Raw genomic sequence first — 24,821 nt, 5'->3', positions numbered from 1 at the left:
ACATAGAAATGATGTCTGTATCTATCTAACTATCCATCCATCTATCTATCCATCTACTTACATATCCATCATTCCACTAAAAGAAAAGCAATGTAAGACTCTGAAGAGAAATCAACATGTCCATACAATTTTTACTGTCTTCCACAGTTGGAGAAGACTGTAGGATATATTGGAACAGATTGCTGAAGACTGAAACCAAATCAAGGTCAGGAAACCTAGAGAAGATATGTAAGAGAGTAGGCAATGAGAACTGTCTATGCATATGTGCCTGTATTTTGTGTACAAAAAGGATGTTTAACCATGTGTTATGCTTGATCTATGCATTTAACTAGAGTAAATGCACAGAAATTATGAAGAAACTTACTTATCTCAATGTTAAACAGTAAGGACTATTCAAAAATATAAAATAAAATAATGCTGCCTTGTTTGTCCCTTATCTCCAGATAAGTTTTTAATAAAGTGTAAAGGACTCTTCAGGCCTCATATAGAAGATATATACCTGCTCTCTTGATGGTTTCTTTTGCAGAATGGGAAAAAATATTTGCCAACTATATATCTGACAAAGGCCTAACATCTTGGATCTACAAGGAACTCAAGTGCACCAAAAGGAAAAAAAAAAAACATTAAAAAGTGGGCAAAATACATGAAGAGACACTTCTCAAAAGAAGATATATGGCAGCCAACAGACACAAGAAAAAGTACTTAGCCTCACTGATCACCAGAGAAATGCAAATCAAAACCACATTGGGATACTGCCTAACTCCAGTAAGAATGGCGTCATTAATGAAACCAACAACAACAGATGCTGGCAAGGATGTGGAGAGAAAGGAATGCTTCTACACTGCAGGTGGAAATGCAAACTAGTGCAACCTCTCTGGAAGACAGTGTGGAGATTTCTTAAAGAACTAGAAATTGACCTTCCACATGACCCAGCAATTCTCCTATTGAGAATATACCTGGAGGAACTCAAATCATTCTACAAAAAAGATACCTGCACATGAATGTTTGTTGCAGCTCTATTCACAATAGCAAAACCATGGAACCAACCTTGCTGCCCATAGAAACTGGACTGGATTTTTAAAAGTGGTACATATACACAATGGAATATTATGCAGCCATAAAGAAGGACAAGCATATGGACTTCGTGGCAACTTGGATGGATTTGGAGTTGATCATACTCAGTGATCTATCACAGAAACAAAGAACAGAGTACTAGATGTTCTCACTCATAAACTGACCTTAAACAATTATCATAATACTATAAGAAAGGGATTGGCAGTAGTGGGAAACTGCCAGGGGAGGAGGGGTGGTATTGGCATTGGGAGAAACCGCTAGGGGAAAGAGGGGTACACCTCATCAACAAGGGTACCTGCATAACAACATTTGTACACCTACTCCTGAATTGTACCCCATATCTTTAAAATAAAAAAAAAATTTAAAGAAAATATATACCTTATAAACCAATAAAATCAATAATGCTTTTAATGATAATCACAAATGATATATTTTTATATATTACATATATTTCGATGTAGTCAAAAGTTAGAACCCTATTCACACTCTCATCTATTTTAAAGTACTACTTAAGTGAAGTTTTATAACCTCTCTCAGAAATGCCTTTCTTCATGTGAAACCCTAGTCATTACATCCATCTTTCTTTGGTATAAAATTTAGTCAAATGGTCAGTATGACTAATACGTTGATTCTGCTTGCTTCGACACAATGAATATGAGTGTTAGTGACACATGGAAGAATTAGTAAGAACAAAACCTTCCAAATATCCTACTTTAGACAACAGTTTCACCAATAAAAATCACCATATCCTATAGTATAAACAGTGTGAATTTGCTGTTGGCAGGGCTGGGTTCAAGTCCTGGCTCTGACATTAACTTGGTTAGTAATGTTGGTCAAGTCACTTAAAGCCTCTTGTTCTTTTTGTCATCTATTAAAATGGTACAGCTAAACTGTACATAGTTTTTTTCAGCACTTAATTTTGAAATTAATGTCTTTTTCTAAAAAGAGACATTAAAAACTGAAATTTCAACAGACATCAATGACTGAGTTGAACATTCATATGAATTTAGTCAAAGGAACCAGCTTTTGAGTTCAAATGTGTCATTTTTTTCATCATAAGATTCTGATAAGATGAAAAGTAGAGGAAAAACATTTACTAAGTGCCTGATTTATATCAATAATTTAACGAAGTATTTATTTTCATTTTTAACAATTCTATATAAAAATGAGAGAATTATCAACACTTCACTAAAAGGAAACTAACTAAAGAATGAGGCATTTAGATACTTTTCTTGAAATTATGTATGCATTTAAGGACAATATAAGAGTAATTCAAACTATTCCTATGTGAACATAGCAATAGTACCAGCAATTACTGAGTTTCTACAGTTTATTGCCAATCAGCGCTTCACCTTGGAGCTCTATTTTGGTGGATTTTACCTATATCTGGTCAATTTTGCATTTCTCTAATTCTGTGATGCATCTGAATCTTCTTTTCCTATACTCAGTATATTTTGTGACCTGAACTTCCTCTGCAGAGATAAAATGGATAGAAGCTATTTCCACCAAAATAATTATAACATGCAGCAAAGTTTAAGATTAAACATTTAGCCAGTGAAGCCAATATTATTTTTATTTCAGCAAAATAAATCAGGTTGCTCTGCCTCTAATATATAATGGGCATTTAATAAACTTTTATTGCATAATTAGAAGAATAAACACATCATAAAGCAGTTACAAGGCCTCATTGGTACACTTCATTATCCACTGACTATACAAAAATTAGAATTCAACTTTAGTATTTATCATTGAAGTGTGCGTCTATAATAATTAAGAGTGCTAGAAGACAGAACATATATATAGTTCATATAGGTTACACGGGTGGCTAATAAAGCATAAACCTGGTACAAAAATAGAACAGCCACAATCCACAATTCTGTAACCAGAAGGTTTTTCCTTTTTTAAGTAGTCTGGATAATTGCCTCTATGCTATTCTTTGCTTTTTTTGTAAGGATGCAGACTAAATGTAACCTGACTCACCTCCTATTTTGGACTATCTTGCATGATATTTCTAGACTTTATTCTTCCTGAGTAATTTTCACCTTTAAAGACTACCTATTTGACACTTGTATATAAGAAGCTGCGTTACATAATTAATATCATTGCATTGGGCAGAAAGTCTGCCTAGCTAAGTTCACATCCATAATCATTACTCTTAAATAAAATATTCTATACCGAATTTTCATGGTTTTTCATTATTTTATATAGTATACAGTGGAGTGGTTTTTATTTTTTTCCTTATCCGATTTCACCTGATTAGCCATAATGCTAACCTCAAAACACAAGTATGGGATAACATTATGAACAAGAATATCATAAAATGACTCCATTGGGACTTGCTTTGGGCAAGGTAGAGCTATCCAAAATACATTTCATAATATTACAGATTTAAGTATATTGACATTGTTTCTAATTTTCAAAAAAAAATGTGAGTTTTTTAAAAATTTTATTTTATTGGTGATGCTAATTGAAATTCTGCTTCCCAAACACCTATTCATGGCAAACAAAATTTCACCATGTTTAAAAAACACTGTGGATGGTCACAAAAATCAAGATGAGCCAAAAGGTCTGGACACAACATGAAAATTTGATTTCCATGTGTTTGGGTCATAACTTTTAATTGTGGTTAGTTCTCTTTTGGATTTAGTATGAGATAAAGATGAGGGCTGGGCCCAAGCTCTGAGAGGGTTGAATTTTTGTGGAGTGCCTGAGGAACCGCATTTCGTCATTGGCTTTGTGGATCCAGAAGGCTAATTTCATCAAAGGCACTCAGAGTCCATCTTTGGTGTCATTGTCCAAGCATACACAAGTTGTAAGTTCAGAGTATCTTCACGTTTCCTCCTAGGAGGCAAATGTACACAGGAAACTAAATTGCTGTTGTTAGGTAGCTTGGTGAGCAAAAAGTCTGAGCTGTGTAATTTCTGTAGCTGGATTTGCTGAGCTATTGATGGGCTGATGTCTGGATAGGTACCTGGGAACCAGACTGCCCCATGACTACTTAGACATTTTTATATAGATGGTTACTCTCACTCATGGACAAATCTCGGGATCTCCTGATCAGCTTTACCTCTCTGGGTGTTCTACATAGAACAACTTCACACTCTCCCCACTCCAAACTACTACTTCTTTTTTAAAACCTTTCTGTTCTACATCACCATCCAGTCTTTGAGACATGGATAGCCTAGGTTTGAAATCATTCTATTACTTTCTAGAAGTATAGCTTTAGATGAGATATTTAACTTCTCAGAATCTCTGCTTAAATATACAATAAACTCATTATACTAATGCTAACAACAATAATAATAGCCACTATCATATGCATTGTACTTAACAACTGCTAGACCTTATAATATGCAATTGTTATGACTGAATCTCATTTCTGATCATAAATCCAAACTGTAGATATTTTAATTGCATTTTATAAAGGATAAACAGAGGTTCTACTAGTTTTCAAGAATTACAATTTTAAGCTATGAAAATGCTTATTAAAATTAAAATGTATCTAATAAGCTCAGTACCAGTTAGGCAAATAATTCTACTCAAATACTTATTTTTATTTATTTAACAAATATTCATTGATTATCAATAGTATGCCCTCTGAGATATGCACTAATGTTACCAAAATCAAAGTCTTTTTGCTCCTTCAAGGAGCCACATTATATGGGGTTTAAAAGGGTAGTAAACAAAACTGTTAGATAATTGAAGTATGGAGAGGATATTCCAGCATCTCATGTAGAAATCTTGTACCCCATTGCCAGTTTGCACAATACTCGTGTGTGATTTGGGTACAAATTAGTAGAAGATGATTTCATTCAGATTTTCAAATGTCGTTAAATTTTTAACCACTTTAAATGGACTTAGTGTTAAATCATCAAACACTAGTACATTAACCTTTGTAACTTCAAATAACTAGTGCAAAAATATGAAAACACAACTTTTTATCTTCTTGCAAAGCTAAACTAATGTGTTCATCTCCCCAATGCAGACATTAATATAGCAAATGACAATTTACAATTTTAGCTAGTGGATGGTTCATTGCTGCTAAAGGGAAAAAATTAAAGGAGATGAATAAAGCAAGCTAGTTCAGAAATCTTCACCATGCAAAATATATTTAATCCATTTTTAAAAACAACTTAAAATAAATTGAATGGACTTTTGCTATGGTATCTGTGCTCAGTCATTTAGCAACCTATTAAAATCTCTAGATTCTGGTATGTCTGATTAATTTTACCAAGAAGGGTGACTAAAAAGGAGAAATGTTTGAAAAAGTTTTCTTTTTAGATAGTTTAATAGATGAAAGTAAATGAACAACTACTCTTGATTATTCCCTAGAACACAACTAATAAAATTTAAATTGCCTACAGGAGTTTGCTTTCACATGTTGACTGTATTCCTAAAGTGTACATCGTTAAGTTATATAAATTTTATAATCAATCAAATTGCACGTCTTATATTTCTATATTTTAAATATATATGGAAAAATTTTAAGTAAGATTTGCAGAATTTATTTAATTAAAATTTTACTTTTACTTTTTTAGTACATAATTATGTCAATTTTATTTAATTTTGAGATCTAGAAGTGATTATAAATGTTATTTTCTTTTAAAAAAAACCCTTTTATATAGGGGATAGAAGTCAGATAACTTTTTGAGTATAAGTTCAATACAATTTTTATAAAGATTTACTGCATTTGCTACCTTAATTTATTCAGAAATAGCAATTCTAGGAATGTTGAAGTCAAAGAATAAATAATGCTTTATATAAAATGTATTGTTCATGTACACAAGATAAAACCAGAAAAATATAAAGCCATAATATAAAAATTTCATATAATGCCATTATCTAATGATAACCACTTACAACTTTTTGGTGTATTTATTTTCATTGCTTTTGTCTGGATTCATATGTTCCTAAATAATGGAGATCATATTGCATGTAAAATGTATTTTACTTAATATTATATCTATTCAATATCATTATTTCACTCAATGTTGTATCATGTTTATTACCATATGGTATTAACATTTTTTTAAAACTACTGTTTTAATGTTTTAATAGCTGTATAATACTCTGCATATGACACATATAGAACACATATAATGTGCCATAATTCATTAAAATAGTTCTCTAAGAATAAACATGTGTATTTTAAATTATTTCCATTATAAATAATATCCTAGTGAATATCTTAGAACATAAATATACTATTGACTTTTGATTATTTAGGATATATTCATAGTGGTATATTTTAAAAGATATTTGGATTAAATGTTATTTTAGAAATGTAAAAATATTTCCCAAAGTCTTTAATATCATCAACTATCATTAAACTGTTGTAATTAATTGTTTTATATCAAAAATAAAATATATATTAAATTATTATTCATCAAATTGTTTTTTGGGTAGTTTAAATATAATGAAAGAAAATTGAACTAACTGGTATATAATTTATTAGCCTATTACAGTGAATCTAGCTATGTGGCTTCATAAAATTATTTAACCTGTCTGTGCTTCAGTTTTCTTATAAGCTAAATGGAGATTATAATAATATGTATCTAGAACTATACATGGTACAAAGAAATGATAATATTATGTAGATAATTGGTTATAGCTATTATCATTGTTTTATTTATTGTTACTCATTGTTCTAATACCTTTGATTCTCAGGTTTTTAGAATAAGTGAATAATTCTTAGCAAATACACAGCATTTTAAATTTCTACTCAAGGGATTCACCATTACCTACTTTCTGTTCATGTGTAATATATAATGAAAGGAACAAATATTATCTATTAAAGTTGAACTTAAGATAAATGCTGTATAACTCTGAGTATGAGATAGCAGATAAAATACATCATCTGGCATTTCCTTTATTACCAAAGCAGTAAGATATAAAGGCCTTTTGCATCATAGTTTTTCCTTGAGGGGACAAAATAAAGCTGAGAAAATGGAATCTTCCTCCCTAACTGGTCCTCATGATTTATGACTATAATAAACCTGAGTACACAAAAGTACACATTGTTTCAAGGAAATGCTAAATGTCATCTCAACATACCCAAACGCCTGGTCTTCATAACAATAAAATGTTGCAGTAACTAATGATTCACTTACCTAATAATTTGCCTAAAAAAAATCCTACTTTGTTCATCATTAAGATGCACTGCACTTTCTTTGAATATCTCCTAAGTAAGGAGGGGTGAAAACAAAAACAGAAGAAAAGAGTAAATGAGAATGAGATTTTAGGACAATAGACAGCTTTGGATGAAGAGGCAAAAATATTGTGTCCATCACTGTTCTGCTAAGCTAGGGAATTTGGAGCAAGATACTCGACTTTCATCTTTTTTTCTCTGGAAAATAGGTGTTTGAACTAAGTGATTTATAAGTTCTCCTCTATTTAAAACATTCTTCAGATATATATTTCCTATTAATAAAAGAGGTCTGCATGGCAGAATTGGAAGAAAATTAATGAAGAAGTGAAAAAAATTACCCTAGTGTGAAAATTAACATCAAATGTGTTGGCTACAATTTTATGGCACACACTGTAACATTTGATGCAAGTGACCACCTCAACTTATCTCCTTCTCCTGATTTCTATTTTTTCCTCATCTCTCCTGGAAATTTTTGCTCACTTCCTTTGCTCTTCTCCCTTGAGGTTTTTAACTAAGAAATTAAAAAATTGTCTTATTCAACCTCCTCATTTGCATAGTTCAATCTATGCAAATTTATCCATCAGCTGAAATGAACATAATGACTTTGAAGGGGACAGCTAAAAGGTTAGTTGAATATGCTAATATCTGTATCTACAAAAGTAGTGAGAAGAAAATCATACATGTAGATTACAGTTCTAGATTATTTTTAGAAATAACTTTAATTATATAAGAAATTACACATAGAGAATCATCTTGCAAATTCAGAAAATATTCTACAGAAGACTAGTTATCTGAATCAGAGAATAGTGGTGGTCAATACTTTAATATGCATGAAAATAACTACTTGTCTGGCATCTCAAAGTATTAAATATAAGAATATTTTGTTTCATTTAACTCAGTGTATTGATTATTAACATATATATTCATGGTAATTACGTTAAAGCTTCCAAAAGAAGAAAACTTTTATTTAGTTTACAATGTCAAAATATGTTTTAAATATGGTCGACACAATCAGATTACTGAGCATTTGACCTAAAACTAAAATTACAAGCTGAGATAACCAGACTACTGAAAAACAAACCCATTGTTTCAGTTAGCTATATGAATAAAACAGGAAAAATTTAATGTTTACACTTATGTAACAATTATCTATTCATGTTTCACAGGTAAATGAATAGTTCCATCAAATGAATAGTTGAATTGCACTATATCTTTATATTTTGTCTCCAACTAATACACACAACCCATGAAATCAGAAAAAAATTATTTTTTGATAGAAAATTTACTTTCGATGTCACCAGATTATCAGTAAATTACATATAAATCAAATCTTCATTTGACTCATTCTAATGTATTCATGAGAAAAGCAATAGGTCCCAGGAGAAAAACAGAATATCAAAATATCATATAATTGGGTGCCCTAAGAAACCCTTAAATATTGGAATCATTCATTAGGAAGATAACGTAACAGTTCGTAAATATATGAATCATTACCTGTTATACCTCTGGTCAAAATTATCCCCACTTCCATTTTGTTTCACAATAAATAAATAATCTTGAATATCAAAAAGAGATATTGGTACATTTGTCAAAACATGACAAATAACAGCTACATAAAAAATTAAAGTTGATAATTTACCATAAATACAGGTAAATAAATTCTAAAAATTCAATGGTGAGAAAATAGAGAATTTTGACTGTAGCATTTTTGCCATTAATTGATCATCATTCTGAGATTTAGGTAAATATATTTTATATATATCTGCTCCTAGAAACACAGTTACTGAACACATTATTTTTTTTTTTCCTTTAAAAAATAAAAGATAGAATATACTATGGAAATATTTTGGAAGTACTCAAAATGCGTTTTTCCTTACAAATGAGAAATTCATATTAACACACTAAAAGTTCTTTTTTCTACAATAAATAAATCTTAAACTTCCTAACTTAACATTACCTTACGTGATAATAAGTTTTATGTGTATACATAACTGGGCCATAGGTTGCCTAGACATTTGGTCAGACATGACTCTAGGTGTATCCTTGAGGGTGTTTCTGAATGAAATTACATTTGAATAAAGTATATTGAGCTTCCAAATACATGTGAGCCCCACCCAATCAGTTGAAGACCAAAATAGAACAAAAAGGCAGATTTTTTTCTAGAATAACTAGAAATTCCTCCTGCGTAACTGTTTTTAAGGTGGGACATTGTTGGGTTTTTTTCCCTGTGTTTGGACTTCAGTTTATAGATCAACTCCTCCTTGCTGTCAAACCTACTTGCCTTTTGACTGGAACTGCAACATTGTGCCTCTTGGGATTCCAGCTAATTGATTGCAGGTATTGGAATTTGTCAGTCAACATAATTACTTGAGCCAATTCCTTTAATAAATCTATCTCTCTCTATCTTCCATCTATCCATTCATCCATCCATTCTGCTTGTTTTGTTTCTCTAGAAAGTGCTAGCGAATACACCTCGTAACATTAAACAAAAATTGAAAACAAATATTTTTATTTTGATTGTGCAGTAATAGCATCCTCTAGAATAAAAGTACTTTAAAATAAAGTTTGAAAATGACAATTTAAACACATTCAACTCTTTGCTAAAGACATTAATTTCTCAAAAGCAAATACAACTTTTGATTCTTGTTTACTGGCAAAATTTCTAAGGAATTTAAAGACCATATGTTTCCATTGTATGTAATATATTTAGAAGTATTAAATGTACAGAAAGCCACCCAAACCATTAATAACATCTTGTAATTTTAAAAAATATTTTGATACTGGACTTTAAGAGGTATATTTTATTTAAAAAATATAGCAACTATTTAGAAACAGATTAAGGGGCAGAATTAAACAAAAATGAACCCAATTAAACTAAACTAAATATAAATACATTATCAAAAATGAATTAGGCATGGATGACTTTTTTATTTTTTAGTCAAAGTCTCATTCTGTTGCCCAGACTGGAGTACAGTGGCACAGCCTTGACCTACTGGGTTCAGGTGATCCTTTCACTTCAGTCTTCCAAGTAGCTGGAACCACAGGTGTGCGCCACAATGCCTGCATAATTTTTTGATTTATTGTAGAGAAAAGGTCTCACCAAGTTGTCCAGGCTGGTCTCAATCCCCTGGGCTCAGGTATTCCTCTTGCTGGGATTATAGGCGTGAGCCATCACACCTGTCTATGACTTTCAATGTACTCTTTTAATCTTATAAAAAAGGGAATGGACAAAAGGCAAAAATATATCTCAGATTCAAAATGTGTGTGTGTGTGTGAAATTTGTTTATATTTTTTAGTTTGACTTATGCATGCTATATAAGTGCTATAGAAAGGAAATAAAAATAGATAAAACTAAAAACAGAATTAAAGGCTTGGTTTGGTGGCTCACCCTGTAATCCCAGCACTTCGGAAGGCCAAGACAGGAGGGTTACTTGATCACTTGAGGCCAGGAGTTTAAGACCACCAACTTGGACAACATCAGACTTCATCTCTAAAAAATAAAAAAATAAAATAAAATAAAAATAAATAAAAATTAGCCGAGCATGGTTGTGCACAACTACCTACTCAGGAGGCTGAGGCAGAAAGATTACTTTAGCTCACAAGTTCAAGGTTATAGTGAGTTATGATCACACCATTGCACTCAAGCTCAAGCAACAGAGCAAGATCCTGTTTCAAAAAAGTAAAACAAAATCAAAAGATATTAAAATTTTAATTTCTATTGTAACAGAGTATACATAGTACACTCATTGTACAACTCTGATATTCTCAATGTTTCTTATATGAAAATTTATTTGTCTATAGAAAGTTTGAACTTTAATATTTTTATTCTATAATTCTGAATCATGCAGGAAGAAATTACAAAATATGAAATATAGGATAAATAAGTGGATTATTTAAAAGACGTGTTATTAATATAAAAGCCTAAAAAAGTTAATTAAGTATTCATTTAATGAATAAAATAGTGAACCAAACTGTCTGAATAAAACACAAATGTACAGAGTAACACTTAAAAAATTATGTTTACCATAGTTTCAAAATCCAAATGACAACTAGAAATAAATATCAGTGAGTATGTTGAACCTGCATGCAAAATGGTATAACATCACTGAATAATCAAAACATAAAATAAATCGAGATTTTTAAATATTGTGATTGGCCGGGCTCAGTGGCTCAGCCTGTAATCCCAGCACTTTGGGAGGCTGAGGGGAGTAGATTGCCTGAGCCCATGGGTTCGAGACCAGCCCCAGCAACTTGGCAAGACCTCATCTCTACAATAAATAAAAAATTAGCCAGGCATCTTAGCACGCGCCTGTAGTTCCGGCGACTTGGAAGGTGAGGTGGAAGGATCACTGGCGCCCAGCACGTCAATGCTAGGGTGGCTGTGAGTGTGCCACAGCCCTCCAGCCTGAGCGACAGAATGAGACTCCAACTCAAAATAAATAAATAAAATAAAATAAAATAAAATCTTGTGATGAGCAAAAATTGCCAGATTCATTTCCTTTAACAAATGTCTGAGAATAAGCAATTGTAAGGTATGGTGTAAATCACAAAGAGGTTCTTTTGGGTGGTGGTAGAAGTGACTTCAAATTGTCTGGATTTGAGCTAGAGGGATATTTCTGGAAAGAGATATGTTGAATATCTTGAACCGATTGGTGGTTGCAAGGGTTCAACTGTCAGAGCATGTCAAGCTGAATACATAAGAGTTGTGCATTTCATGGTATATAAATTATTTCTCAATTTAAAAAATGAGAGATGAATAAGTCTTCTGAAGATATTAGTCACAAAGTGTTTGGAGAAGATGAAGACTGCCTGATAGTAGCATACAGTGGGGGTAAGGGAGCAGTGGGAGCCATGTGCCCCAGCATGGAGAATTATTTTATCACTGATATTATTTAAAATTATTGGTGTATGCTGATTAAAAAACAAAACAAAAAACCAACAGCTAGTTAGTTCTGTTATTGTTTTCCTCTTATTTCCTGCACCAGGATCAAAGAGTAGTATTAACTGGAATTTTCCAACTTCTTAGTGAGAGAGGAGGTAACAAGAGAAAGGCTAGGCAGACAGGGCGAGTGTCCCATAACAACTAGCAAGCCTCTTGAGCTGATATACTCATGTTGGTAAATAAGCTCCCTAGGAGTCTCTCAAACTAGAGCTTAAGTACTCACTGCTGGAATAGTAAAACAACCAATCAGCTCACTGCCAACTGCTAACCAATCAGATCACCATTAGGCGCCTACCACCTGCTGATTGACCCTTAGTACTGACCAATCAGCCCAACTAGTGCTGACCAATCAGCTCACAGCTAGTGCTAGCCAATTGGCTCAGTTTTAGGGCTATGTAAGCACCTGGTTTAAGCCCCAGACTGGCAATCCTCTCGCGTCCCCTTACACTGTGCGAGCTTTTCTTTCCTATCAATAAATCCTTTTTTCTCGTTATCCTGCTGTCCATGTCCCTCATTCCTCCTAGGTGTGCGACAAGAACTACAACCTGAAGAGCTGTAGATCTGGTTATGTCCTTCGTTTGTCCTGGGCATGAGACAAGAACCCAAACCCTAAGAGCTAAAAAGTTGCAGAGGATTGTAAGAGCCAAAGATCTATGCACCCCGGGCGCCAGCTGAACCAGGAGAGTTGCTGGCAGAAGGTGAGACTCCGAAGCTGAGACATTTCTTTGGTCTGCAAAACTCTCAGGGCTTGGCTTGCCAGCCCATCAGAGTCAACACTCTTTGGCTGACCCTCTTTGGGACTCGGCTGGCTGACACATTGAGCTGACACTCTCAAACCCAGGTTGACCTAAAAAATCAATATTATTAGTGTACACAGCCCAAACTGCAATGAAAATGGTTGCAAAATGTGTTAGCAAAAATTAGAGAGCCTGAAGACTTGACAAATGAGCGGGAAAATATTAAATAGGAGGAGGAAGAGTAAAAACTGAATAAATTACAAAGTACAAGAGCCAGAAGAGACTTTCCAGAAAACCAGTAGACTCTATAAAACGTAAGCTGATATCCGCTAAGAAAATCTACAAAGTTCTAAATACTCTTTAAGTGGAACAAACATTTCCAAGCTGACATAGTATTTAAGTCAAGTGAACAAGAAAACAGACATGCTTGGAGCACCAGCTACCATAAATACCAGCTATAGGTATTTCAGGAGGATGAGATCATCAAATATATATAGAAAAAAAATTTTTTCCCATCAAAATCAGTTTAATTAATTTTATTTGTTTATTATCTTTTTTCATTAAAGAGAGAGACAGGGTCTTGATCTGGTCTGTTATCTTGACTGAAGTGCAGTAGCATGATCATAACTTACTGCAGTCTTGAATGCCTGGGTTCAGAGGATCCTCCCACCTTAACCTCCTAAGTAGATAGGACTACAGTTGAGCACCACCATGCCTGGCTAATTGTTTATGTTTTTAAAGACAGAGTCTCACTGTATTTTCCAGGATCACTCGAACTCCTGGTCTCAAGTGATTCTCCTCCCTTGGACTCTCAAAGTGTGGAATTACAGGCATGAGTTACTGCACCCAACCTCAATATCTATTTTAAAGCCAATAGAATTTGGTTACATTTTCTCTTCCCTATCAAAGACATGTGAATTTTAATTATAACTCTCAATAGTAATCTTAGATTCTGGATGCTTTAGATGGAGATAGAAATAGCATTTAAGAAGGTGCAGACCTGATCCATCTATTTAAAAAGATTTCCGAATTTCTGTACTGCGCATGTGTACTTTATAAGCTTCCTTCCTATTTTATTACCTTTTTTCTTTTCCTCACAACTTAAAAAGTCCTAATGCAAATGGAATTGTTGGATTTCAGATGGTAGGGACTGACATAGGGGTAAAAAGGAGCAAAATGGAAAAGTACCTTTTAAAAATATTTTCCCCAGATTTATATTCATTTCCCCAAATCTAAACAAATAGACAACAGCCAGATCCCTTCTCCTACAAGACTCTCCTCTTTCAGGAACTTTCTTCTCCTAGTTACCTTTGTTCTCTTCTATAACTTCAACCAGAACATAAGTTGTTTGTTGGAATGGGATCAATTTCAGTTCCCTTGTTCTAAACCTTACCTCAAGTTTTGCCTCTCAATCGAAAGGAATAAATTGTAAAATGTGGAAAGAGAAGATAGGGAAGCAGAAGCTAACACCACCCCAATTCATTGTTCTTCTCAGGAATAATGAAGCACTTGAGTTTCTAAAAAGGGAAAATAACAGACCCTGAGAATTCTAAACATTGTAATCAATGACTACTACTATTCTTTTTTCAAGATCAGTAGAATACAGATAAGATTCTAAAACAGGGGGAAAATAATCTCCATATTTATAAGGGGCTTTTATTTTCCAAAATTTAAAAAAAAAAAACCACAGATTAGCTACACTACATTACTCTAAACCAATCTTATTTTCTACTGCTGTTAAAGAGTTGTATTAATGTATTTTAGTTGTTGTAACAAATCACCAAAACATAAAATTTATTTTTCCCGCATGTGGAGGCAAGAAATCCTAATAGTCACACTCCCTCTGGTGGTTCAAGGGGAAATTTTGTTCCTCAACTCAGCATTTCTTGTGTTGTGCCCACGTAACTATACATTCTTTGGTGGTCACATTCCTTTACCCATATGTGTCAAATCTTCTTCTCCCTCCCTCTTATAAAAAGACTTGTAATTATGATTACAATTAAGGTCTACCTGGATAAGTCAAGATACTCTCCCCACCTCAAGATCTTTAATTGATCTCATATTTTACTATATAAGGTAATAGTCACAGTTTCTGGGGATTAGAATGTGGATACTTTTAGGAAGCCATTATTTATCATCCATAGTTTGAAATTTGAATAAAGAAATAGTAGTAGCCATAGAGAAAAATGGATCAAATATAATGTATAATATTTTAGCAAACAAGTTTAAATGGAATTATTCAAAGTACTTGATAAGAAAAAAAGTATGTCTTTTATTATTTTTTTAAATTATGATATGTACAAAAGTGATTAAAAGCTTTTTTCTCCTATGCTGTTGGTTCTCAAATCTAGAAAAAGCTTTTTTCCCCTTTTGTTCAATAATTAATGTAGGATTTTTTGTTAATGAATAGTATGCCATATAAAGTCTTACATCTGAAAACAAGTCTTATTAACTGCAAAGTTAGAAATTAAAGTTTATTAGGGATATGTGTTTCAAATATTTTGTTTTAACAATTCTATCAAGCAGTTTTTATACAAATCACTTAATCAGTCCAACACTTAAGCTAACAATACAGCAGTGCATTTTTTAATTGAAGACCGTTATATAAAAAAAATTTCAGTGTAGATTAGACTAAGGAGATAATGAAACTTTGAATATGAAATGGAACCTCTACTAAATATTGGCATTTGGCCCAATCCATTTAAGAAGATGTTCAAGTAACCAGTAGGATGTAATTTTCACCTTAGGAGAAATACTTCCTTCTTATTTCCTAATCTTAGATTTCTATAAAGTAAAATAGTCAGAAATTTTATAGAGTTTTGAGATATAATGTGGGTTTTTATGGAGAAACCTTGGTGAGTTTTAAGTTACATCGCATTTTACAAGCTTGTTAGAATTATCATTTTTCATTTCCAGTGAATACTAAAGGAAGGTAATGGATAAAGGCTATAGTCTGCCTGAGTAATCTCTATATTTTATAGCTAAATGGTAAAGAAAATACTGCCAGAAATTAGCTACTTGGATAGTTCTCATTTAAAACTAAAAACTCCCTTTGTTAGTATTTTTTTTCTATATCATATACTGAGGACTGGATAAAATCCAAAGCTTAGGCACTTACGAGCTTTACTTTCAGAAACTAGCCTTTTTTCACTTAAAAATCACATATGACATTTCATAAGCAGCTTTATATTAACATTGGGTATAAGAATCAGTCTAGTACGAGTTTTCTACTGTTAAAGAAGCACCTGATGATAATTAATTTGATTTTAAATGTACATTATAATGTTATATTTTTAAGACAGAAATTGAAACAATTTATTGTGTTATTAAAAGCTGTAGCCTAGTTAACTTAAAAAGGTGAATCTGTATCCACAATATTAAAGTTTAAGCGATCCCATCTACTTGAAAAAAAAAATAGAAAACTAGCAGCTTCTACAAACAACATCTTGACATTTTCTTTTATTAACTTTGTTATTAAACAAATGTTTATTAGTTACTGGTGAAGATACAAAGATGAGCATGACCTCCTGCCCTTAAAAAGTTTACAGACTATGAAGAGAGTAAAAGTTTAGCTTAACTAGCTTTAATACAAAGTAATCACAGTAACTAAGAAAGAAAGTAGACATTTATGTACCAGTTAGAAGGCAGGAGTTTTGTTAGCCAAGAAAGAGCAAATGTTTATTGAATCTGGGGCTATATTGCCTTTGTAAATATATTTAGTAGTTTCTGGAACTCTTCTATGTCATGTCCTCTCTGTGTTCTCCTCAACAAATTCCAATATCTTGGGCATTTTCTCTTTTTGTTTAGTGAGACCAACGGTGTTTTGCCTGAATTTCTGTTTTCTGAGTCTGGCAAAAGGCTATGTGATCACGGGTCACTCGCTCCAATTGCAACTAAGGTAAGACAGAAAATAAAAGGAGCTATTAGTGAATATTGTTGCTTTAGCTAGTGAGATTCCAGTTAGAAACTTTCAGCTTCTTTTAGCTGATCATGATAAAGTACAAATGAGTAAACTAAAGAAATTGTTTGATCTTTAAGCAGAAATAAGAACAAAGGTAAAGAAAAAGAGAACATAGTAAAAGGGATCAGGCATGACAGTTATAATAAGGTAAAATATGGGGAAGGGGCAAAGTTTGCAGTATTAATTAGAGTAGCCAGGAAAGCCTATTTGAGAAGGTGACTTGAACAAAGCTTTTAGATGCTTTTTGCAAACCACAACACACATCTAGGGGGAAGTAGCTACAGATCCGAGACTAGAGCAACCTCACTAGGGCAAGAGTATGCTTGGAGTGTTAGAGGAATTTCCAGGAGTTGAGTGAATAGATGAGAGCACAAAACATTTTAAAGTATGAAATAATAAAAAATATATATAGCAGGAGCTTTCTAAGAGTGAACTTGATTTTCTTGGAATAAGCAAGCTTTGCTTTAGGCAGTCAGAGCATATCAATATAATAGTACTAAAACACAAATCTTTTGTAGGTATCTGTTTCATAAAGTTTCTTCTCCAGCCTTTGTTTTTCTAAATATAGCTCTGTAATCATGCCACAGAAATTTTTCTTTCGAATTTCTCAGAACCCAATAGAAAAATACAATATTTAAGCACATACATATGAGACTATGAAGTAGATAAACCATTATGCTATGTAAACTACTTCAGCACTTATGTTTCTCTTCATGGCTTATGGTGAGGACACTGTAATCTTGAATATGAAAATAGAGCTTTCATGCTATTTACAAACAGAGAATTCGATTTAGAATTGTAGTACGGAGTGAAAAAATAACATTTAAAAACATAAATCTTGCCAGGTGCAGTGACTCATACCTGTAAACCCAGCACTTTGGGGGACAAAGCAAGAGAATTGCTTGGACCCAGGGGTTCGGCCAGCCTGGGCATCTTGGCAAGACCTCACCAAGACAATAAATTTAAAAAGTAGCCAGGCATGGTGTTGCACACCCTTAGTTCCAGCCACTTGGAAGACTGAAGTGAAAGGACTGACTAAGTTCAGTAGTTGAGGCTGTGGTCGCTGTGATCATGACACTGCATTCCAGTCTGAGAGACAGAGTGAGACTCCAATTCAAATAAATAAATAAATAAATAATATGAATGTTTACATACATGTCAAAATACCTCCCCAGTAATTTTTCTCATTAGGATTTTTGCTCACTAACATATCATAAATTAAATTACAATATATATTTTACTCTTCTTATTACACTGTCTCTTGGCTCAAATCTCACATGTTCTAAGGCAAAAAGTAACAACTCATTTTTAAGTCTATTTGCTTTACTTAGATGTGTATTTAAATATAATTTTGCTATACTCTATGACAAAATTATAATTTCCCATTAATAGTATATATTTTAAATCAAATCAATTGCCTATCATGCTGTTTATATGTCTTACATCACAGGAATCAACCTAAGTGTCATCCTCTATGCTTACACATTTAATGACAAGTCTCATTAATGCCTATTTGTGTTTTATTGAATTAGACTGACTTTAGTCATGTATCTTCCAAATTTAGAATGGCTTACTGTGTAACTTATGAGATACCTTTTAAATGTAAAATATTAATATGACAATATTTTTAGGGAAAAAGTGACTCACATCAACAAATATTTTTTCTAAGCTACATTATTCTGCATATGTGGTCAAAAATAGATTTTTGTTTTAAATAATCCACAATCTTACTATGCAAGATGATTTTGGAATTTCAAAATAAGTGAAAAACAGCAGGATAAAATCTCTGAAGTGACACTTCACTAGAGATGGTATACTAATGACAAGCACATGAAAAGTCACTCTATGTTATCATTAAAGAATTGCAAATTAAAACAATGAAATACCACTACATTACTACTACAGTGACTAAAATTCAAAACTCTGACACCAAGTTAACATGGAACAAAAGAAACTCTCTCTTAATGTTGATGGAAATACAAAATGGTACAGCCACTTTGGAAGACACTGTGAAAGTTTCTTATAAAGCTAAACGTAGTCATTCCATTCAATCCAGGAATCACACTCCCAAGCGTTTACCCAGTAAGTTGAAAAATTTAAGTCCCTACAAAAAACAGCACATTGATATTTCTAGCTGTTTTATTCATAATTGCCAAAACTTGGAAGCAACCAAGATGTCCTTCAATAGGTGAATGTATAAACAAACTATGGTACATTCGTATAATGGAATAATATTCAACAATAAAAATAAATGAGCTATCAAATCACACACACTTACAAAAAGACATAAGAGAAACTTAAGTGTGTATTGATAAGTGAAAACAGCAGGTCTGAAAAGTCTACACTGTGTATGATTCTAAACATGACATTCTGAAAAAGGGGAAGCTATGGAGATACCAAAAAAATCAGTGGTTGCCAGGGAATATTTTTGGCAATGAAAGTATCTTCCTGAAAATGTAATTGTGGATTCATGCTATTATGTTTTTGTCAAAACCTACAGAACACCAAAAATGAACCCTAATATAAACTATAGACTTTAATTAATAATAATGTATCAATGTTGGTTCATCACCACACTAATACAAGATGTTAATAAGAGGGGAACCTGGGACCTAGAGATGGGACATGGAGAGAAGGTATATAAGAATTCTCTATACTTTCTGTCCAATTTTTTTTTTTTTTTTTTGAGTTGGAGTCTCACTCTGTTGCCCAGACTGGAGTGCAGTGGCCACTCCCAGCCACCGCAGCCTCGACCTGCTGGGCTCTGGCGATCCTTCCGCCTCAGCCTTCCAAGTAGCTGGAATTACAGGTATGCGCTAACACACCCGGCTGATTTTTTGATTTATTGTAGAGATGAGGTCTCGCTGCCCAGGCAGGTCTCGAACCCACGGGCTCAGGCAATCCACCCACCTCAGCCTCCCAAAGGCGCGGGATTACAGGCTGAGCCACCGAGCCTTAATTTTTATTTAAATCTAATACTGCTCTAGGTAATAAGTTATAATAATTAAAGAAAAAACTTATTTAAAACACAACTATGTTGTTTTTACTGAGAAAAATGCATATTTTTTTATATTGCAAAATAAGAAATCTACAAAAATGTCAACAAATATATTTTCTCTGGATTATAAGTTTTGGCTGTATATACACATTTAAATGTTTATATGTGCATATATATTTTTGATATTTTCTACCACAAGTATTTTATAATTAAAAATGAAAGAATGAAAACTATTATTATATATATCTAAAATAATTTCTGGTGTCTGCATGTATATTTATGTATCAAATAGTCTAAAATAGAAACAAATTTTATGCTATTCTTTAAAATCATTTTATAGGTTGCAGTTGTCTGTCATGACTCTGTCAGGTACAAGGAATATTAACATTTTATACATATTAATAAGGGCTGACCAAAAAAATCTCAGAGTCTCCATGTGGAACAAGACCTAGTAACCCATTTAATATAATATCATAAAAGACTGTTTGGGACACAAGTCGGATACTGGGAAGAACTGATGCAATAGAGTTATACATTCCAGACTGTATAATAAAAGAGATTTTGGATTCTAGCTTTTCTGTGAAAATGATTCAGAATATTCCAGATATCAGATCTATGAATGGCCATGATTCCTGGGAATCATCCAAAAAATTAAGAATTCAAATATCTATACAAAGGTATTGCTAATCTACATTTTTATAAAATCTGCAGAGATATTTAGCACAGAAGTATCATGGTGCCAATGCAGTTTCCTAAGAAAGACTACTGTATTCATGTGTGTGTGTGTGTATGTGTGTGTGTGCAGAATTTGTGTGTTTATATGTGCATTTTATCAGTATCATTTGAATCAAAAAATGATACAATAGAGGAAAGATTGGAGGTTGGAAGCCGAGTTAAAATACAGTATTTTCAATATATTCCAGGTGAGCCATAATGGAGATGTATATTGGATTTATGGACACTTGTCACATCACAATTTTTGAAAGTCCTGCTGAACTCTCTTCTTATGAGATAAAATTTCAGTACAATAAAAATACAAGCATATAATTTATGATAAAAATTCAAAGTATTTCTTTCTGATTTTTTCAAATATAAAACATAATTCCAACATCAAGGATAACAAAAGTGTGAGCTAACACAGATAAATAAATTAGGAGAGGGAGGGGGGAAGGAAGGAAGAAAGGATGAGAAAAAGAAGAAAAGGATATATTAAAAGTAACATAATAGAAAGGAAAACAAGTTGGATTAAGATGTAAGTAATCACAAAAAGTAAGAATGTTTTGCCACAACATATGACCTTAGGCATTAGTACTTGATTATCAAAGCATTTTCTAAATCTCTAGGTCATCAACACCTCTTGACAACTGATAGATGCTATCTGTCTTTATGTCTCTCTGTCTGCCTATCTATCTATCTATCTATCTATCCATCCATCCGTCCATCTATCTCTATTCTTTATCTGCTGCATCTACTATATCTCTTTCTCTCTCTCTCCCAGACCCTCTCAACAAAAGCCTACCAGCTCCCATTTTAGTCACCTTGGACTAACTGCTGAATATTGACCAAACAATCACTTTTTTCTATTCTCTCACTTCTCACACGCACACAATGGTGTTTCATTCAAACAGAAACAGAGAGAGAGAGAAAAAAAATGTCAGAACAATGGAATCATAATAGTAGTAAAAGGAAGCCATCTGTAAATCAGCAGATTTAGGTATTGAAATAGGGAAACACTGTTAATAAAATATATATCACCAGATGCGGCTTACTACTGCATGTATAATGAGCAGGGAAATATACACAGCTTTAAGTGCTCTCTGAAGTGCTTTCAAGAGTGTGTGCAAACTAGTATTTTATGCAAATCAAAGCTGTCTATTTAAAATGCATCATCATCTTAGTTTTCACAAATATTAAAGCAAAAGTCACATTGTTTCAGGGGGAAATTAGAGAGAAATATTAATATCTTACTAGAGTACTTTAGGTACTCAAATAACTGTATAGAGGAATATGTGATATTCTATGGTTTTTGAGAAAAGGGATGACCATAAGTATATTGCATATGAAAGTAAAACTCAATTTGAAAGCATTGAATAGTTTGCTTACTTCTCTAAATAATATTCAGTTGTATTTGTTTAGTGAGTAAACATGAATTACTTTTCTGCAGGTGACTACTTCTTTTTTAATTTACAATGTTTCCCAGGGGCCTTTAAGTGAGAACCAAAAAACTTTTTAAAAAATCTTCTACAATGGTTTAAGAAGAAAACTGACAAAAATGCAGAAAAGAAATATATATATATATGCAGAACAGAAATGTATATGTATACCTCATGCTGTATATGATTTGAAAAACAATAGATTATTAATGAAAAAACTAAATAGTGCTGGAAGCTGCAACCCCTAATGAGGCAAAATGGAGGTTACCCAAAAATGGGAAAAACGCTGACTGGGAGCAGAGCCCCAGTGGGAAGCAGCCATGCTGGAGGCAGAGCCCCATGGATCCTATTGAAGGACTCCTTTTGGCCTTAAAGGAATGCATGCTTAGGCTTGAAAAACACTTCCCTTGATAAATAAAAGAATTAGCTAGAATGTGCAAGGATGTGGAATTAGCAGTAAACCTATGTATAGAAATGTAAAAAGGGCTCAACAGCAAAAATATCCCCCCTGAAGGGACAAGGGAATGCAAATTTTGCAACCTTTAGCTAAAAAGGAAAAACAAGTACTTCCTCACACCCTTTATAAGTAACAACATTGACGGTTGTGATTGATGAGGAAGTGAGAAACTGAGACAGAGTGTCTCCAAAACAGGTGTTTTCGGGAAAAACAAGTCACAGACATGCCTTTTGATTTAAGAAATATTATAGTTTAATTAAAAGAAGGTTAAAATTAAAGTAAGGATTAGAATTAAATAAATAGCAGTTATAATTAAAAGATAAATGTTTAATATAGATGTAGGTATTAGTTAAATATAAGGAAGAGGAAATAATTAAGTTTTAAGGTAAACTTAAAATTATACACACTTAATGTAGGTTTAAAATTAAATACATTTAGGATTAGAAGTAAGATTAATTTCATATATAAGTGTAGATTTAGACATGTTTTGTTTAGAAATATAAAATGCAAAATTGGTGATAAGAAAATAGCAAGTAATATAGATAAGGCAATTAGAATAAAGAAAGTTAAATTTTTAAATTAATAGTATTAAGAATTCATAGTGGGTAAGATAAGGGTGGTTATATAAAAGGAAAAAAGTCAATATATTGCTGCTGAAAGTATATATAAGGGTAGAATTAAGAAAATAGATTAGTAAATGAAAAGAAATAGAATAGCAAAGGGAAGAGATTCAGGTGACCTAGGGGGTCACAGGATGTGGTTGATAAATTAGCAGCTGGTATTTTGTTACACCACCTGGTAGCAGGAAGAAACAAATGAAACTTGTAAAGGTCAACTTCCCCATAAACAAAAGAAAAAACATGATGTAAACATTTAATGTGTAATATGGGATACATTTTGTGGGTAGGGGGTCAGTAAAAAAAGTATAAGCTTGTAAGAATTGAATAAAAATTGGCAGAGTCTTGAGCTCTTCCCAGGACGAGGATTCCTGTCGTCTTTGTCTTTTCTTTGTCGCCGTTCCTGATTCTCTCCAGTCAGGCCCTGACTCTCTCTGTGGAGGTGGACTCCGGCAAAATAGTGTCTCATCAATGTAATGCACCTAATTCACTGAGCCTAATTCACTGATGCATGCGCCCATGTAGTCATCCATCTATCCATGCATATATCTATTCAAACATTCAACATTTATCAATTGCCTGCTATTTCCAGGTTCTACAGATATGTGTCTAAATCCCAGAGGCAGAAAATATTAGGTTATTTGTAGATATTACAAGCATCTCTTTGTGAAATGTAAAATTTTCTTCAGCAAGTAGTACATATTTTGTCATCAAAATTTATATCAAATCTATTCACTTCTTTTCATTTCTATTATCACTACTCTAGACCAAAGTATCAGTGTCTCTTATAATAACCCAATAATTTGCATTTCTAGTAATCTTTTGCAGTCTTCTATTTGCATGCCAATCTGGTTCCTACATTCTTAAGTGCATTCTCTGCAAAACAGCTAGAGTAGTAAACATAAGTTTTAATTCTGGTCATGTCACTTCTCTACATAAAACTATGTATCGCCTTTCTACTGTATACTTCTTACACTTACAAAACCCATAATACTGTCTTCTAGATTTGAACTCTTGTGACTGGGACCTTATAAATTTTTTAAAGGCAGCAACTTTTATTTGGTAAGCCATTCTCACACAACCTAGTACAGTCTCATTGATTTTTAGATTCTCAGCCCTCATATTTTGGTTGAATGAATATTTAAGAGCAATATTGTTTTCAATTCACAATGTTAAACACATATTCCAGGAAAAATGGATGGAGAGAAGACTAAAAATTGTTTTGTATGTTTGCAAGATATTTAAGTGAAAATGTCAAATAGTTTCTTGCATGTCCAAGTGAAGCTGAAAGGAGATATTTCTGCCACATGCACACACACACACAAACACAATACACATATATACAATGCACATATACACATAAACATAGACATAAACACAGCATGTATATATGCAACACATGCATACACAATACAGGCATACATACATACACATCTACTTGAATGTTTTATCAGAGTATAGGAGGGAGCTCCCCTAAAGAAGGAACACAGAGAAAAAAGGAAGTGGGCCTAATCTCAAAACCTCAATAACTACACCATTATGACACACAGAGGTCAGATAGATATGGGGAAACTATAATAGATATTAAACATAAGGGCCCAGAGACATCAAAGGGAAATCAGGCAGGATGAGGTAGTGGGAGAAATAGTCAATTATGTCAGATATTGGTGAATGTCATCCAGTTAAGACATAAACCGTCTCTTGTGAATCCGGCAGTATGAAGTCATTAATAGA

Source organism: Carlito syrichta, unplaced genomic scaffold (assembly GCF_000164805.1).
Source record: "Carlito syrichta isolate Samal-C Ts95f unplaced genomic scaffold, Tarsius_syrichta-2.0.1 Scaffold316245, whole genome shotgun sequence".
Classification (NCBI taxonomy): domain Eukaryota; kingdom Metazoa; phylum Chordata; class Mammalia; order Primates; family Tarsiidae; genus Carlito; species Carlito syrichta.
Note: the sequence above shows the minus strand (reverse complement) of the source record.